The sequence below is a fragment of the Marmota monax genome, unplaced genomic scaffold (genome assembly GCF_021218885.2).
Source record: "Marmota monax isolate L192 unplaced genomic scaffold, Marmota_monax_Labrador192_F-V1.1 WCK01_AAM20220418_F8-fsc00215, whole genome shotgun sequence".
In the NCBI taxonomy this organism is placed as follows: domain Eukaryota; kingdom Metazoa; phylum Chordata; class Mammalia; order Rodentia; family Sciuridae; genus Marmota; species Marmota monax.
The window spans coordinates 3,301,545-3,307,192 of record NW_026695214.1 but is presented as its reverse complement, the minus strand read 5'-3'; the positions used below and the strand labels follow the sequence as shown (position 1 = coordinate 3,307,192).

The window sequence follows — 5,648 nt, the reverse complement described above, 5'->3', positions numbered from 1 at the left end:
TCATTCTCCCCGGAACTTGAGTTCTCTTCTGGCTGCACCTGGATGAGAGGTGAGTGGGCGAGACTGCAGCCACCCCACACATCCACCATCAGGCAGCCAGGCTCAGCAAGCTTGTCAGGGCTGAGGGAGTCTCACCTGAGGACCAGGACAGAGAGGCCACCAGGGAGTAGGCCAGCAGGGACCCAATGGACATGAGGTCCACAAGGTCACTGAGCCCAAAGGGGAAGGCCATGGATGCTAGAATTAGGGCACCAGAAGGGTGAGGCGGGCAGGGGGACAAGGTGAAACTGGCTGGGGAAACATCCAAGTTCAGGAAGTCCCTCAGGGAAGGCGGGCTGTCTCACCTGTGAGGGTTCCAGAATGATGATGGCCAGGGCGCCATGCGTGACCTGGCATGAGTCTCGGGAAGAGCAGCCCATCCTCTGCCATGGCATAGGTCACCCAAGGCTCAGGGAACACGGACCCCAGGAGACTGGAGTAGGAAAGGGACCAGCTGAGGGCATGGAGCTGTGGAAAGAGGGCTTCCGCCTTGACCTGTGCGGAGCGGCAGGTCCCTCCCTCCGTCTCAGTCCTGAGGGCGGGGGACCCTAAGAACCCGACAGCAGATGGGAAAAGCTCTTGGCACCCACCTGAAGGAAAGGGCACACAGGGTGCCCATGGCCATGGCTTACCGGGCAGCAGCCCACCCCACGTGCACAAAGCCTCGGTCGGGCTCTGGGCGTGGAACTGGTACCAAGGGGAGGACGGCAGCCCGGGGACCTACTGGTAGTAGGGCGTCCTGGGAGTGAGCGCGGAGGAGACGCCAGAGCATGTCACAAAGCGGAGCTGAGGGTGGCGGGCCTCCTCCCCTGCAGGGGACACACACTGAGGGGCACAGGGCCCTCTCCCCCCGCACACTCCCCAAAGCAGGCGGGCTCCACCAGCTCTAAGCCCAAGGGCAGCCCGATCTATGTCGCGGCGGCCTCGGGAGGGACGGCCACAGCACCTGTAGTGGCCATGCTGTCAAAACCAATAAATGCAACAAAGCAGGTGGCCGCTCCGGGGAGAGTCCCATCCAGGCCGAAAGGCACAAACCTGCCCTGTGCGCAGACCTCCCCTGTGCGCAGACGTTCCCTGAGCGCACACCTCCCCTGTACGCACACCTCCCCTGTGCGCAGACCTCCCCTGTGCGCAGAGGTTCCCTGTGAGCAGACGTCCCCTGTACGCACACCTCCCCTGTGCGCACACCTCCCCTGTGCGCAGACGTTCCCTGTGAGCAGACGTCCCCTGTGCGCTGCGGGTTTGCAGCTCTCCCTTGATGAAGCTCAGCCAGAGTTTCCGCCTGTGAACAGCCCGCTGACCAGGGCCGACTCTCAAGCTCCCGGGGCCAAGGGTCCTGTGGGGAGGAACAACCGGAGAGTCCAGAAAAAAGGGACCCAAAGGCCTGGTAAGAGCAGGCAGGTGGGGAGGGTGAGTCGCCCACAAGGCACAGTCGGGTGGGAGGAATGGCTTCTGCTCTTCCCTGGCCCAGGAGGGAAACTGGTGGACAACCACCAACTGTATGTCAGAATTGCTAAGAAAGAAGATCCATTTATTCACTGGTACTGGGGGTTGAGCCCAGGGATGCCTTACTACCAAGCTACATGCCAGTCCTGCTTGTTTGTTTTTTGACATAGGGCCTCCCTAAATTGCCCAGGCTGGCCTCAAACTTGTGATCCTCCTGCCTCAGCCTCCCACGTCTCTGGGGTTACAGGCCTGTGGCCACCTCACCAGGCTCTTCACAATACAAAGAAATGATAAACATCTGAGATGATGGAAATGTCAGTTACCCTAATCTGATCATACACATTTTCTACATTTATTATCACACTGTAACAATATATCACACTAAACCCCATAAACATGTACAATGATATTTCATTTAAAAATGGCCAGGCACAGTGGGACTTCTCTTTAATCCCAGTGACTGCAGAGGCTGAGGTAGGAGGTTCCGAAGTTTGAGGCCAGCCTGGGCAACTTAGTGAGATGCTGCCTCAAAATTAAAATGCAAAGCAATGGGGACATAGCTCAGTGATAGAGCACCCTAGGTTTAGGCCCTAGTATCCTAAAACAATTAATTTTTCTGGGGATGTAGCTCAGTGGTAAAGCCTTTACCTGGCATGCATGAGGCCCTGGGATCCATCACCAGCACAACAAAAGGGTAAAATGATTAATTTTATTATTGAATTTCAACTCATTTTTTAAAAACTTTTCAAATTTTTTTAAATATTTTTTTAAATGTTTATTTTTTTAGAAGTAGTTGGACACAATACCTTTACTTTGTTTATTTATTTTTATGTGGTTCTGAGGATCGAACCCAAGGCCTCACATGTGCTAGACGAGCTCTCTACCGCTGAACCACAACCCCAGCCCCAAAAAACTTTTCAAATTTTTAAAACTAATTTCAAATTTTTTAAATTGTTGAATTAATTCAACATTTAAAATCAGGGACTGAGGATTTAACTCAGTGGTAGAGCTCATAGTATGCACAAAGCCCTGGGTTCAATTCCCAGCAACAACAAAATTTTATTTTTATTTTTTTTTTTTTAAGAGAGAGAGAGAGAGAATTTTTTTTTAATATTTATTTTTTAGTTTTCGTTGGACACAACATCTTTGTTTGTATGTGGTGCTGAGGATCGAACCCGGGCTGCTGGCATGCCAGGCGAGCGCGCTACGGCTTGAGCTACATCCCCAGCCCAAAACAATTTTTTTAAACAAGCTTTGGTCTCGGTACCAGAGAAGAAACAAAGTCACTGGTTCTGAGCTTGGCACTGTCTTGCCTCCCCAGAGACATGTGGCTTGTCATCACTGAGAGGCGCTACTGGCCCCTGGTGGTGGAAGCCAGGAATGCCACTCAGCCTGCTGTGCACAGGGCTGCCCTGCAGTGATCTGGCCCAGGGCTCCGGGTGCCAGGGCTGGGGAAGACCCGCCTCTGCCTGATCTCTCACCACATCTCCACCTCCCTCCAGCCCTTCCGGCCCCAGGCCCTTGCCGGTCTCATTCCACACCCTGCCTCGCCAGTGAGCGGCAGCACCAGCCCCAGAGCAAAGAAGTCGGGATACGTGTCCAGGACACTAGGCATACGCAGAGAGACGCTGCCCTCCAGGCCCTGGGAGATGTGGTTCCCAGTCAGAGCGCAATGGCGGCACTCCAGGCCCGGGCCACGCGGGCAGCTCCTGCAGTGGTGGGAGGAAGAACAGACCCTTCCAGAATGTGGCGCCCATGATGCACCATTGACCATATTCATAATGAGAAGAGACTACTGGGCACAGAGGGGTGATCCCAGCTGAGACAGGAGGATGGCGCCTTCGAGGCCAGCCTGGGCCACTTAGCAAGACTCTGTCTCTGAATAAAAAGGACTGGGGATAGAGCTCAGTGCCAAGGCACCCCTGGGCTATTTTCCACTTATGCCAAAAAGTACATGAATGAATAATAATAATAAAAGATTAGAAAGGGGCTGGGTTCAGTGGTAGGGTGCTTGCCCGGAAGGTCAAGGCCCTGGGTTCAGTCCCCAGTACAGTGGGGAAAGGAAGGGAGGGAGGAAGAAGGAAGGGAACAGCGGAGTCCATGGGGAGGGCTTGGAGGTTGAGGGTCAAACTCTCTTCAGAGGGCCAAGGTAAGCTGCGGGTGCAGCTCAGTAGCAGAGCATGTACCTAGTGACCCACCGCCAGCACTGCCCACCAAATAAACGTTCTGGGCAAGTCTCACCAGCAGCACAGCTGAGCAGAGGTGGCAAGACAGTGAGGGAGCAGCTTAGCGGCCATGTCCCCTCACCTACGCCCTCATCTACAGGAATCCCCTGCCCCAGGCAGTAGTTCCAGTTGGTGGTGGTTGCTACTGAGAATTGAACCCAGAGGTGGGTGCTTAACCACTGAGCCACCCCCCAGTCCTATTTTGTATTTTAGTTAGAGACAGGGTCTCACTGAGATGCTTACCCCTCGCTGTTGCTGAAGCTGCCTCAGCCTCCCCAGTCGCTGGGATTACAGGCCTGCACCTGAGAAACTAATGTGACTCCATTTTTAAAAATAAATGAATAACAGCAGCTTCTACCTTAAGGCCTGACCTAAGGAAGGGGGCGTGACCCTTGTCCTTGGAAAAACCCACAGAGCACTCCTAGGCCCATACCCTCCCTGCTGAGTTGTTTGTCTGTAAATAACAGTAAAGATCTGCTGCACCAGGTGTCCCTGACTCAGTCAGGCTAGGTGAGGACCCATAGCAACCCCCTAGCAACCTCCAATCAGCATAAGACGGGGAAAAATACCTAGAATGCCAGATGACCCCCAAGTAGTTTATGGTGGTTGATAACATGTTGGGAAACCATGTAGTTTAGCACGTACACCCTAAACCAATCAGTTCAAAGGAATCCTCCTCTTGTACTAACCAATCACCCATACCCAACTTGTTTCCACCAGTGAATGTGCTAATCAATGTTGTTTGATTTTCCCACGGTATGGAATGATTTGCTGTGTGATGTTGTGACGAATAGAGTATCCCCCCAAAACCTATAAAATCTCACTGAACAAAGGACTGGGACTCACTCCCTGGGACCGCTGCGATGGGAACGTCTGTGAGTCCAGGCTCGAGCTTGCAATAAAGACTCTTAACGAGTATTTTGTTTTTTTAAAGAGAGAGAGAGAGAATTTTTTTAATATTTTTTATTTTTTAGTTTTCGGTGGACACAACATCTTTGTTTGTATGTGGTGCTGAGGATCGAACCCGGGCCGCACGCCACCAGGCGAGCGCGCTAAGGCTTGAGCCACATCCCCAGCCCGCAATAAAGACTCTTGTATGCTTGCATCGGATTCGGCTCCTGGAGGTCTATTGGGGTCCCGCGAATCTGGCATAACACACCAAGGTGCCCAGCAGTTCTACTTCTTAGTTCTGACACTTACGGAAAGCAGGACAAGTAAGTGGGCTGACATCGGGGGTCTCCCTCTCCCGGCGACCAGCCTGCATTAAACAACAGTGCTCCGGATGAGGGTCGAAGCCACTCGGATCCCCTAACCCACTCTCCGAGTCCTCAGTTCCTGTTATCTTCCTCATTGCCCTGTGATCTCACCGATGACATAGGAGAGTACGAGGTTCCAGCCAGTGATGACAGCCAGCAGCTGGCCCACATAGCTGGAGAGACAGGTGGAACCGGACATGGTACCCTGGCCCCACAGTACCGACAGAAGGCAGGGCGGCCACCAGGAAGCAGATGATGGTGGCTGGTCCAGCTGTTTCTCTGGCCACTTCCCCAGCCAGGACATACACGCCCACTCCCAGGGCGCTGCTCACACCAGGGCCATAAAATCCAAAATATTCATACAGCAGCACAAGCAACTCGGAGACCCCAAGACCAGCACCGGTGGCCACCTGTGTTCCAGCTTGTGACCAAACCTGTGCACATCCTTCCACAGCATTCTGGCAGAGTCCCAGAGGATGCAAAGATCCCTGCAAAACACAGGACAGAAAGGCACCAAGAAGGCTCCATGGGGGCTGGGGCTGGGGCTGGGCCTGGGGCTTGGCGGTACAGCACGCATCTTGCAAGTATGAAACACTGGGTTCAGTCCTCAGCACCACATAAAAATAAATAAATAAAATAAAGGTATTGTGTCCGGCTACAAGTAAAAAACACTTTAAAAAAA

General features: G+C 53.1%; 1 pseudogene; it reads right to left on the bottom strand.

The window, feature by feature from the left end:
- LOC124084164 (cationic amino acid transporter 3-like) lies at positions 1-5,423 on the bottom strand (annotated as a pseudogene).
- Positions 5,424-5,648: the final 225 nt, after the last annotated feature.